General features: G+C 38.8%; 1 pseudogene; it reads right to left on the bottom strand.

Annotated features, from left to right (window-relative positions):
- Positions 1–5,889: 5,889 nt before the first annotated feature.
- Positions 5,890–14,032, bottom strand: part of LOC149221874 (dynamin-related protein 4C-like) — a 58,917-nt pseudogene continuing 50,774 nt past the window's right edge.

Genomic DNA, 14,032 nt, shown 5'->3' on the forward strand with positions numbered 1-14,032 from the left:
CCAGTTTATGAACAAGAGGGGAAATCCCAAATGAGTGAGGATCATCTTAAGGTAGAGCCAATTCACTTTATCAAAAGCCTTTGCAAGGTCAATCTTTAATGAGATACCTTTCAGATTCTTCAGCTTGATGGAGTGTAAGGCTTCCTGGGCAGTGCCAATGGCTTCTTGTATGTGGCGGTTTTGGAGGAAAGCAAATTGTTCCGCAGAGATATGTGTGGACAGGATAGGCTTAATGCGGTTAGCAATGATTTTGGCAATTATTTTATAGAGGCAGTTACAGAGGGAGATAGGGCGGAAATCATTGAAGGATGAGGGGTCATCAGATTTTGGTATCAAGGCAATGAAGGTCTGGTTCATAGGAGGATGAATGTGCCCTGTAATCATGCTTTCCTCAACGACAACCAGTAGGTCCTCTGCCAGCAATTCATAAAAGGTCAAATAGAACTCCACCGGCCAACCATCTGGTCCCGGGCTCTTATCCTTTTTGAACCATTTGAGGGTACTTTCCAGCTCTTGTGTAGTAACCGGTTGGCTGAGGTCTTCAAGGTCATCCAGCCCAACAAACCGAGGGAACTTCCCAGCTAGTCTGATAATGTCTGGAAGATTTACTGTATTTGGAGCCGTGAAGAGATTCTTGAAGTGTGAGACTCCCATTCTCGCAATTTGCTGGTGTGTGGTAGCCCAGCCATCCGGTTCCCTTGGTAGATTCCAAATGGTATTTGATGCCTTTCTGCCATTTGCAAGGTTATGAAAATACTTAGTATTGCTATCCCCGGCTTTGAGCCAAATGGCTCTGCTTCTGAGTCTCCATAGTTCCTCCTTTTCTTGCAATATCTTCGATTTTTGCCCTAGAAACTGACACAGAAGTGTTTTTGTGGTGTCGGTTTGGTATCCAGCCCCTCTTTCATCAGTCAAAAGTGCAATCTGTTCTTCTGTATCCTTCAGAATCTGGTCATCTCTTTTCCGCTTAAGTCTTGCCCAGATCTCAGTCTTCACTTTGAGCATCTTTAGTCTTTCGCAGAAATCCAATGCTTTCCTTTGTTCTCTTAGCGGGGGTTGGGATACCCAAAAATCCGTGACCAGCTTGATGTAGTCTGGTTCTTGGAGGAAGCCCGCAAAAAACTTGAAGGGGGAGCGCGGCTTGAAATTATTGTCACTGACTTGTAGTAGGATCGGTTGATGATCTGATAGTCCCCCAGTGCTGACCCACTGTCTGTATAAGGGAAATAATTGTATCAATGCCTCATGCATCATGTATCTGTCTAGACGCCTTCCCAGAGCAGCCTCTCCAGTACGCTGGTTGTGCCAAGTGGGGAGTTTCTTGTTCATGGGAATATCCACAAGATGGTGAGTATCAAGAAGCATGTTCAATTGCTCCGCCAAAGGGTCACACTGCGCATGATGACCCCAGGATTCCCCCACCCCCAGAGAGAAATTGAAATCGCCCCCAATAACTGTATTCTGCGTGATATGGCTGCTAGATAAGAAATTTTGCCAGAATGCAAGTCTATTCTGATTAGGCCCATAAATATTTATGATTCTGATTGGGATGCCCAACTCGCCCATGATAATGTCCATCCCCAGGAAGCCACTGCCCCCCCAAGCAGAGAGAGGCTTGCATTTTCTGGGGTTTATACCAATGAGAAGACCACCAGATCGGCCACAGGCATCCAGTCCATGTAAAACCCATCCCGGGAGCATAGCTTGAAGACTTTTCACCGCCACCTCGGCAGTACAGAGGGTTTCCTGAAGGAAAATGATGTCACATCTAGACTCTTGCAGGAGTCTTTTTAGAGCCAGTCGTTTATTGGGGTTGGCTAGTCCCCTGCAATTGTAGGAGAGCCAGATCATGGGGAACCACAGATCAGGGGCTCATTTGCTCTAAGTGCCCGTTCAATAGTAAACTGTCACCCCATAGCAACATCCGCAACTGCATTAAGCTTTGCAGAGGATATATTGGAAGGTCTACCGCGTTTTTGCTTGCGGTGCCGACCAGGGGATGATCCCAGTCCCAGAAGTTTAGGACGAGCCCGGGATCTCAGATGATAATGATGGGAGCCGGAACCGGCCGGAGAGGGCGGAGAGTCAGGACAACCCAATGCCGGATTATGGGAGGGGGGGTGGTGGAAAAAGTGGGTGGAGGGGGGGCGATGGTGCACAGTATGGAGGGGAGAGTAACATTTTCTGAGAAGGAATTCCGATATGTAGAGTGCAATATCGATTGTAATTCTTCAGAAAAAAAAGGAGTACAGATAGGAGTGGATGCATTACCCGAATGAGAAGGTGCAGCCTCCGCCGATTTGGTAGCATCCTCTGCTGTCTTTGAGCGTGTACGCGGCGGTCCTGATGAGGGCGCTGCTTTCCTCCGAGTGTTCATCTTAGCACCATCACCCGCCTTCTTGTTAAGAGTCTCCTGTTGAGCCTGATCACCAGCTGTCGAGATGTTTGCTCCTGCATTTTGTTCCATAGTAGTCTTCTGTCGAGGTCCTTTAGTCTCCGCGGAAGTCACCCCCGAGATCAACGGACAATCCTTATACAGGTGGCCAATTTTATGGCATCTTCGGCAGCGAAAGGGGACTCCTTCGTAGTCCAGTAGCTGTTTGCGGGAGACATGATTATGGTGTAGTGTAATAGTCCCCTCAAGACCAGGTCTGGTGTCCAAGTAAACTAGAATGCGCGCCATAGTCCTAGTTCCCGTTTTCTCGTATGATCTGTCGTGCTCCAGGTATGTACCAAGTGTGTCCCCGATCCTCTTGAAGGCATATGGGCTCCAGAATTGCCATGGCAGACCTGGTAGGTGAACCCAGATGGGTCCAGCCCCCAATTGTTCTCGTTCTGGATCAAAGAGAAGCTCCCATCGCTTGAGCAGGACTGGAGCTAGCTCAATGTGCCAAAACTGGGAGAGGATCCACTGGGTGTATTCAGGTCTGTGGAAGTGTAAGGCAAACCAACCTCTGGTGAGAACCATTACCTCTGGTAATTCTTTTAGTAGTGTACCCCATATTTCCTCCACCCAAGCCTTTAGTCGCTCTGCAGTGTAGGTGCGACCACGAACCCTGCCAACCAAAACCTTGTGTGAAGCAGCCATCACATCCGGCAGTGGAGCTTCTAGCCCAAAAAATACGCTAAAGTTCGAGTCAATGTCTCGCATACATCTGCCTTTCGTCACCTTTTCAGAACGCTTGCCGATGGGGGTCTCCTTCAGAAGTTTGCGACAGGGATCAGATGAGCTATGCTGAGCAGAGCCCGTGGAGCGAACAGGTATTGGTGTGGTAGCGAAGCATCCCGAGCGTATCGGGGAGCGAGGAGCCGAGGAGCTAGTGCCCAGCGGGAAATGAAGGGAGGAGTGGAGGGGTTGCCGTTGGGCCTGCGGCATAAAGGAAACTGAGGGAGAATGTGAGCTAGATGGAGGCGGAGGCGGAGGAGGCGGAGGTAATGCAGGGCGTTTATTAAGCTGTAACGGAGCGTCCAGTGTAGGCGAGTTCAGGAAGCTAGTACCCAGAAGCTGTAACGTCGCAGGGGAAAGGGGTGGGCACTCAAGAGGTGAGGCATCCGCAGGATTGAAGTCAGTAGCCTTGTTCTTCCCTGATACCGGCAAATGCCGCTGCTGTGAAGTCGCACCTGTCTCAAAACCCAGAGCGACGCTCCGCGGTATCATAAGGGGCCTATTGGAGTGTGCCCATATTTCCTGGTGAGGCGTGGGGTCCGCTTCATAATCGACCAAGTCTTCATCGCCCATTCTGTGTGTCGGTGCAGGGAGAGCCGGTACAGGAATCGATCCGGAAACCGTCAGCGGAAAGAAAGGAGGGTCAGTGCGCCACCGGAACCGGGAGGGGACCGCAGAATAAGACAAATGCCTCCGTGAATCCCAAAATCGTTGTCATTGAACAGGCCGTCAGTGCTGTCGATACCCAGAAACTCCAGGTGCAAGTCCCCATGAAGTTATATTTATAAAAAATTATTATATATATATATATATATTTCTTAAAATAATGAATAATACAATATTCTTTTTAAATAATTTTAATCATTAACTAAAATAATAAATAATATAACGTTATCACTATTAAAAAAATAAAATAACTCAAATCAAAGAAAAAAAACATATAGATATAATGTTACCAATGATATTTATTAAATTTGTAAAGGCCAATATAAACATATAAATATAAATTTGTGTATAATATTTTTTAAATATCTTTCCCTTCTCATTTTTAAGTTGGGATATCATGTTTTATATATGTTTAAATAACTAGAGATGAATCATTAATGAGATGCATATCTAAATATAAAGTTAATTTTGTTGTTTTTTTATATTGATATGGTTATCATTTAAAATAGAAATATATTAGATTTTTATTTTCTAAAAGTTATTTTTTAAATGTCTTTAATGCATATGTTTGTGTGTGGTTATTTTTAAAATTAATATATATATATATATATATATATATATATATATATATATATATATAGACAATGGGTGCTTTGTTAAGACACTCTTTGATGTGAAATTAAGGGTTCAATTACCCACTCCCATCTAGATGATATATTAGACATGATGTAGATGTAGTCTTGCAAATATATATATATATATATATATATATACATATAAAAGAATGTTGAAAAAAAATCAATGATTATATTGTTTAGTTTGATTAAAAATTATCAAACTAAAAATTATTTTGCTTGAAAAAAAAATTAAAAACATTTACTTAAAACTTTCTTTTTTCCTTTTTAAAATTCAATAGAAATTATTCACAAAAACTATAAAATTATTCAAATAAAAAAGGTTGAAAAAAAATCAATAGCTATATTATTTACTTTGATTAAAAAATATCAAACTAAGGAAAATTTTAAAAAACATTTATTTAAAACTTTCTTTTTTCCTTTTTAAAAATTAATAGAAATTATTAAAAAAACCACCTAAATCATATAGAAAACCAGACAACATTAGATAAACCTCAAACTTCAAAATTTCATCCCAATAGAGTTGTTCTCAGTGATATTGTGCTTATATCTTCTTTTTTTTAATTCAATGAAAATTATTCAAAAAAACCACCTAAATCATACCAAAAAAAAACCAAAAAACATTAAATAAACCTCAAACTTCAAAATTTCATCCAAATAGAGTTGTTCCCAGTGATATTGTGCTTATGTTATTTCTAGCCTATTTTGGAAACGCTAGGTAAACTATATATCAAAATCTCAGAAACTCAAGCCATGTGGTAATTATGATTTTAAAAATGCCATGTGAAATATTATTTTTCTTCTCCCCGGGTATCATGATGTGCAGCTCTCCCCCAGTAATGTGCTAATAGGGTGCATCTCTCGCGTATATGACAACACAGTATTCAACCTTAAAAGCTTAAGAAGTGTTAAGACCTAAAACCAAAACAAACAAAGAATAAGATGCGTCAAGACCTAAAACCAAAAAGTATAAATTAAAAAAATGTTTTGAGACGACTTAAACCTTGATAACTAGTATATCAATTAAAAAGAATCTCAAACTTTGATATCTAAAAACTTCATAAATAATTGACAAATTCATCTCCACATGCCCTGCTTAACGTGACAAAGAACTATGAAAATGCAAATGCACAAAACAAAACACGAAATAATGAGCACCAAGATTTAACCATGAAAAATATTAAATCAAAAGATAGTTAACTTGAACCATAACGATGTCTTGAAACATCAAATATAACTTGTGTATAGTCCTTAGAAACTTCATAAACAACTTCAAAAATCCATCTCCTCCTGAACTGGTCGATGTGACAAAACCTACGAAAATGGAAATGCATCAAATGCAGACTACTGAGTAGCAATATTTAACCATTGATAATACTTTAGGCATCATTGATACTTAGCTTCTGAGAGCTACCAATGAGTTTAGAGTCTAGACATAGCACATTTTGACTGCCTCAACCGTTCAACTTTGTTATTGACATTCTTTCTCTTAGTAGCTGTTACTGGACTTTCTTCAAGCACCTGCTCCATCATATTGAAAGATGGCTTATCCACATGCTTTACAATCTTGGCAACAATGTCACTTTCAACCAACTTTTGCACCATGAACCGCAGGTGGAGTGGAATCTGGTCAGCCAGCCTCAGCCTTACCACATTCCAATAAGGAATAAGGCTAATCTTGAAGTCGAAGGCCTCCTCGAGGTCGGCCCACTGCTGATGTTTGACACTTTGTCCAATATAATTTCTCCAATGCCTTCAATGCAATGCATCCTTCTCTGCCTGCGTCTTGGATGTGTGTAATCAATCTTTTGGAAAATATCAGGAAGGTACTGTTAAGCTCCATTAATTTTTTTTTACCAATTGCTACCTACAATTATGGAAGTAAACTGCAATCTTTCCTTAATTTCTGGAAACCAACTGCAGTTAATTAATTTTCTTGTTGGGAGCTTCTGAATTGGTCCATTACTCCATCTGGAGTTCTCTACCTTGATCTGTGGAACACCTGACACATAGCCATCAGAAGCTTGATGGAAGCTTGGCTATAAATTTATCTGTTTGGTCCCCAAGCTAGCATCTCAATCCCCTTCAGTTTTTTACACCATCAAGTGAGAGAGCAGAGCCGGGAAGTGCCTTCAGATTTCCTGTAGTGATTTTTCCTCTCCTCATAAAAGTTCTGCAATTTGCTTTGGAGTGTCTGGTCTGGAGCGAAAGGATTCAATCCCAGTTTTCGAATATACAGGTTTGCGCAAGGATTGAATCCCAGGCAGATTGGTATGATCCTTTGATATTGCTCGATTGTGGAAGCTCGCTGCTGTTTATTTTATTGTTGTGCATCGCCTTTGCGGATGCTGCCTTTTCAATACGGGTATTTGTGATGGCATATAATATAATCGTTTGAATACGATAGTTATGCTGTTCCTTTAACATTTTGGCTATATTTCATTTGACTTTTGATAAAACCAGCGGACTTTCAAGCCACCTTGAAGGTTGCTATTTCTATGGTCTTTGAAACTGCTGATTTTTGGCATTCGGTGCCTCTCCTCCCTATTTTAACAAATAGCTTGATCATTTGGTGATATTAATGCGAGTTAGCTGAAGTCTGTCCTATTTCCTCACTGTTGAGAGCTGTCCAACGGATTTTACGAAACCAAGGAAGCTCCTGGAATATTTATTTCAAGAGTTTTGCAACAGAGGAATTTGCTCAGATTGAAGACAGTTGTGTACAAAATACATCAGAGTGTGAATAGCATCAATGGCTGGAGGTAAGCATTCTTGGGCATCCAGTTATTTATGATTCTTTACAATAATTAATTTTAATGCCGCATATAAAGAATTGATGTTCATAGCTATCATGCATAACCATTTATTCGAGGTAGCAGCTTCATTTTATTAATGCTCTGTCGATTAAAAGGATGCAGTAAAGAATCATTGTTTCTCAAACATTTTAAAGTTTTATTTCAATTTTTCCGCATTGTAGTAGAATCATAAAGAATCGTATTTGTGCTTACAGGTACATATTCCCATTGCTTGAATCTGCATTAATTTCTCTGCCAGTATGGGTATTCCAACCATTGATTTATCAATGCTGGAAAGATGAGGATCCGCTTTAAACAGATCACTTTCACTTTGTCTTGCTTCTGCTTTAGATTCAATCCCTACTCTATTCCGCACACAAATATAACCATGACCAATATTAACAACGTCCCTTGTCACTTTCTCAAACAGACCCTCAGGAGCTCTGTCAACTTTTGTTACCACGACCAAAGTTCTTTCACCTTGTGGTTCAATATCTTGAGACATTTTTATGGACTCACAGGTCGGAAAATCAACAATCGCAAACAACCCATTAAGTATGATGCTCTCCTTGGGAGTAATGTATTGTTTGATCATATTTTCTATCTGTTCATAAATATCTCTTGGCTTCCCTAGCACAGCGATCCTTGTTATCCCGAATAGATCAACCATGGTCAAATCTGGAGCATTCATTTTCTTGACATGAAGTGTGACTGGCGTATCACTTAAATGTGAGCTAAAACAATGATTCTTTAATATGCGGAATTACATACTTAAAAGAATCTAAAAATAAAATTTTAATGCCCAAGAAAAATACCTTCGGCCCTTGATGCACTCTGTCATTGTTTCCCCAATTATTAACAAAGAATGCAGCCCTTTTGACTGATTAAAACCCGCTTCAGATGTCAACAAGTATGCTTGAGACCGAACAACCTTTCTGTGCACAAGTTCTGGTTAAACATTGATAAATTTCGTTGAGTGAATGACTTTTGGAGATTAATTCGTCCTCACTAGAATGATGTGTATGTGGCCTTAACTAGTAACTTGATTGAGAGCCGCCTCAACAACTAAACTGAAACTGTTATAAGCTAAGACGTTTGAAGCACCACTACTTGGATGAGGTGCATAAATGTACTGATTGCGCCTGCATTTGTCTAGTAACAGTGGAAGATTAAACACTATATGGAAATCAAGAAGAAACCGCAGTAAACAGTGTCATCGAGATTTCCCACAGATTGTGTAGTTGTTAAAACAGTTCGATACTGGCGCTCCATGTTAAAGTTGAAGAGGTGAGGATAAAAATAGAGTAAAAACTACAAAGCCCTTATATTTACCAAATTCACACAAAAACTCTCATCCGTATGGCACTTCCCAGCTTTGCTCTCTCAACTTGATGGTGTAAAACTGAAGGAGATTGAGATGCAAGCTTGGGGACCAAACAGAAAAATATATAGCCAAGCTTCCATAAGATTATGTTGGCTATGTGTCAGGTGTTCAATAGATCATGATAGAGAACTCCAGATGGAGTAATGGACCACTTCAAAAGCTCCCAACAAGAAATTAATTAACTGCAGTTGATTTCCGTAATTTAAGGAAATTACTGCAGTTGGTTTCCAGAAATTAAGGAAATGATTGCAGTTCACTTCCGTAATTGTAAGCAGCAGTTGGGAAAAACTTAATGGAGCTTAACATTCTCCCACTTAGTCCATACTTCCAAACTTAATGTCTCATCTTAAAACCCATTGATAATCTGTATTAGGTAATAGATACATGAATCATGGCGATAAGTCCTCTAATGACGAGTATTATCTTCCATGTATTACTATGTATTTATTCTTATTATAATTTATGTGACAACAATTTCTTAATGAATAAACCTTATGTTTATTCTTGATCCTACACAAATGAGTTTTCTCAAATCAAATTAAGGTGCACATAAATATGAGAAAAACATCACAATAATTAAGAATTTCATTAAAATAACATTGTCCATACAATGAGAAACTACATAATGGAACCAAGTCCCATATTCATTACATGATCCTTGAATTTAAATGATGGCATGTCTTTAGTCAAAGGATCAGCGATCATCAACTCAGTGCTGACGTGCTCAATGACCACTTTCTTTTCTTTAACACGTTCCCTTATAGCTAAATACTTAATGTCGATGTGTTTATTTCGACTCCCACTTTTGTTGTTTTTAGCCATAAAAATAGCAGCTGAATTGTCACAATATATTCTCAATGGCTTAGAGACAGAATCCATAATTCTAAGCCCAGAAATGAAACTCTTAAGCCATAAACCATGTAATGTAGCCTCAAAACAGGAGACGAACTCGGCTTCCATAGTGGAAGTGGCAATCAAGGTCTGCTTGGCACTCCTCCATGATACAACATCACCGGCCATCATAAAAATGTATCCTGATGTTGATTTGTGTGAATCAACACATCCAGCAAAGTCAGAATCTGAGTAACCAATTACTTCCAAGTTGTTCGTCCGTCTATACATAAGCATGTAGTCCTTGGTTCCTTGAAGGTACCTCATTACTTTCTTTGCAGCTCTCCAGTGGTCTAAACCTAGATCACTCTGATATCGTCCCAACATTCCCACAACAAATGCAATGTCAGGTCTTGTGCAGACTTGAGCATACATTAAGCTTCCGACAGCAGAAGCATATGGAACGTTCTTCATTTGTTCCCTTTCAAAGTCGTTCTTCGGGCATTGGTTCAAATTGAACCTATCACCCTTCACAATGGGACCTACACTTGGTGAACAATCCTTCATCCCAAATCTCTCTAAAATTTTATTAATATAGGTTTCCTATGATATACCCAAGATGCCTCGAAATTTGTTTCTATGGATCTTAATGACAATGACATAAGATGCCTCACCCATATCCTTCATATCAAAATTTTTAGAGAGGAATTGTTTCACCTCATGTAGCAAACCCTTATCATTGGTTGCTAGCAAAATGTCATCCACATACAAAACAAGAAAACCAATTTTACTCCCACTAACTTTCAGGTATATACATTGATCCATAATGTTTTCTACAAAACCGAAAGAAGAAATTACATTATGGAATTTCAAATACCATTGGCGGGATGCTTGTTTTAAACCGTATAATGACTTCTTGAGCTTGCAAACCAATTGCTCACCATCACTAGAGGGGAATCCTTCAGGTTGTTTCATGTAAACCTCCTCCTCTAGATCTCCATTGAGAAAAGCCGTTTTCACATCCATTTGTTGCAACTCCAAGTCAAAATGGGCTACTAATGCCATAATAATGCGCAAGGAATCTTTCTTAGATACAGGAGAAAAAGTCTCTGTGTAGTCGATTCCTTCTTTCTGAGTGAATCCCTTAGCAACAAGTCTTGCCTTGTATCTCTCAATGTTGCCCAATGAGTCTTTCTTTGTATTAAAGACCCATTTACATCCAATGGCTTTAGCACCATTAGGCAACTCAACAAGATCCCAGACTTCGTTACTCTTTATGGAATTCATTTCTTCCTTCATGGCATAGTACCATAATTTTGATTATTTGCAACTCAAAGCTTGTGAAAAGGACTCGGGATCATTTTCGGCTCCAATGTTGTAGTCAGATTCTTGCAGATACATAACATAATCATCAGGAATTTTTGATCTCTTTGGTCTAGTAGATATTCTTAATGTTGTACCACCATCTTCTTGAGAAGTATGTGGTTCAACTCGTTGTTCAAAAGTTCTTGGGAACTCTTGAACTACCTGATCTACTGGAATGTCGTCAGCAGCTTGTGGAACTTCAACAATTGGTTGTTCAACACCAGTTTGTACTTGAGGGGTGCTATGAACAATAACCAATCTATCACTTGAGGTGGAAGGTTGAGATTCTGAATTATCCTTCTCAGAAACTATGTTCCTGGTTTGAACGCTCCCACTGATCAAGTCATTTTCAAGAAACTTCGCATTTCTTGATTCCACAATCCTAGTGCTGTGAGATGGACAATAAAATCTGTAACCTTTAGACCTTTCATCATATCCAATGAAATACCCACTAATGGTCCTTGGTTCTAGCTTCTTCTCTTGTGGATTATATATTCTCACTTCAGACGGGCATCCCCAAATGCGCATATGTCGCAAACTCGGTTTCCAACCTTTCCATAATTCAAATGGCGTTTTAGGAACAGCCTTGGTTGGAACCTGGTTTAATATATACACTGTCGTCTTAAGTGCTTCAGTCCATAAGGATTTATAAAGATTGGAGCTGCTAAGCATACTCCGCACCATGTCTAATAATGTTCGGTTTCTTCTTTCTGCTACACCATTCTGGTCGGGTGAACCAGGTATGGTGTATTGGGCAACAATCCCATGCTCTTGAAGAAATTTCGCAAATGGCTCAGGTGCTTGTCCATCTTCTATGTATCTACCATAATATTCTCCACCTCTATTTGATTTCACGATCTTAATTTGCTTGCCACATTGTTTCTCTACTTCAGTGTTAAAGATCTTAAAGGCATCTAATGCTTCGCTCTTTTTATGAAGCATGTAGAGATACATATATCGTGAGTAATCATCTATAAAGGAGATGAAGTATCTCTGAAGATGTGAGTCCATGTCTGGACTACATATATCAGTATGTATGATCTCTAATATGTTTGAACTCCTATTGGCACCTTTCTTTGACTTGTTGGTCTGCTTTCCGTTTATGCAGTCCACACAAGTCTCAAAATCAGTAAAATCCAGAGTGTTAAGCACCCCTTCATTTACCAATCTTTTAATTCTTTCTATGTAGATATGACCTAGTCTCCGGTGCCATAATTTAGAGGAATCTTCATTAATAACACATCTTTTAGTGCCAGTGTGAACATGCATTGAATCATAAGTGACATTGTTTTGTAAATTAATGCAGTAAAGACCATTAGTCAAAATACCATTCCCAACATAATCAAATTTATAAAATAGACTGAAGTATTTTTCTGAAAAGTTAAAGGAATATCCAAAAGGTACAAGCCTTGAGACTGAAATCAAGTTTCTAGAAAAACTTGGAACATAAAAGGTCTTTTCTAATTCTAAAACAAAGCCACTACTTCAAGTTAAATAACATGTTCCTATAGCTTCCACATGCAAGCCCATCTTGTTTCCTGATAAGATGCTTTGCTCACTTCCCACCGGCTTCCTTAGGTTTTGCAAACCCTGCAAGGAATTTGAAATGTGAACCATATTAGATTCATAACAAACAAACGAGATTAAATTACCTTTGTCCGCAAGCCATTTCTGAAATTTGGCGCATTCCTTCTTCATGTGTCCCTTCTTTTTACAGAAGAAACACTTGGAATCCTTCTTGATATCGGCTTAGGGAGGTACTTTACCTTTCCCTTTCCAATTGGCTTGAGATTTGCCATTTCCACGCGTTGCCAGCATTGCACTTTCTCCCAGTTCCATCACCAGTCTCTCTTCCTCTTGAACACACATGGTCATGAGTTCATTAATTGACCATTTATCCTTATGTGTGTTGTATGAGATTTTGAAAGGTCCGCATTGGTGCAGAAGGGTATTCAGGATGTAGTGCACTAGGAAGGACTCTGATATTTCAACCTCGAGTTTCTTCAATTGAGCCACAGTGTCCCTCATCTGCACGATGTGCTCGCGCACAACTTTCACACTAGTGAGCCTTAGGGATGATAACTTCATGATTAGGGTGCTTGCTAATGCCTTGTCTGAAGTGACGAATTGATCATCAATGGCCTTTAGCAAGTCTCGAACCTTTTCATGCTGATCAACGGAACCATGAATGCCAGCTGAAATTTTAGTCTTAATGAACATCATGCTTAGGCGATTAGATCTCTCCCATCGTTCATAAAGCGTGATGTCCACTGCAGTGCTGGTATTAGTGAGTGTCGGTGGTTCATCTTTAATAATAGCATAGTCTATGTCCATCCACCCCAAATGAAGGAGAACCCTCTCCTTCCAGACCTTATAGTTATCTCCCTTAAGTTCGGGGATATCACAATGAATTTCAGAGAAATTTGCTGGTTGTACAACTGCATCAAAATTAAAGATCACATGCTTATGTTAAAATTGAGGCCTAAATAAAATTTCATGTTTCACCAATGTAAATCATGCTAAAAATTGAATCTAATGACATAAAAATTGCCTGTGGGCTAAATTTTCAATTCAAGCAGATTCAATTATTCAATTATTCATAGTTTTGAACTTTATAATAAAACTATTAATTCATAATTCATGTGGGTAAGTTATGAATATTTTATCCTAATTAATTATATAAATACAGTAAAAATTCCTATGGGATAAAATTTATTATATTTAGTATAATTAATTACAATTTAACGTCTAAATAATCTTTATGTGATCTTCACCAATCATAATATATAATTTTATTTAATTAGAGATGTTGTGGCTATTCTCTAATCAATTAAAATCATATGGATCACTAGACATTATTTCTTATAAATTGCATAAACAAAAATATACACAGTACTTCACATTTCATGCTACGTGAAATGGCGTATACACAATTTAATATGAAGCAATTTTAAAAATATGGAAAGCAGAAACAATTACCGCACTGACGAAACACTTAAAAATTTACTTATAAAATTATAAACATTTCTTTAACTAGAGTAAAAAAAAATGTTTGGTAAAAAGAATAAGTCAAAATGACATTTTAAATAAACTCCATATGACTCCGCACTAATATAACCAGAACTATAAGAGAACTATAAGTGACAGAGTATGAGTAAAAACTGCGATAAATATCAGTATTACTCCAAAT

This window comes from Pinus tabuliformis, chromosome Q (genome assembly GCF_031772625.1).
Source record: "Pinus tabuliformis cultivar Carrire ecotype Pingquan chromosome Q, CPIR1, whole genome shotgun sequence".
In the NCBI taxonomy this organism is placed as follows: domain Eukaryota; kingdom Viridiplantae; phylum Streptophyta; class Pinopsida; order Pinales; family Pinaceae; genus Pinus; species Pinus tabuliformis.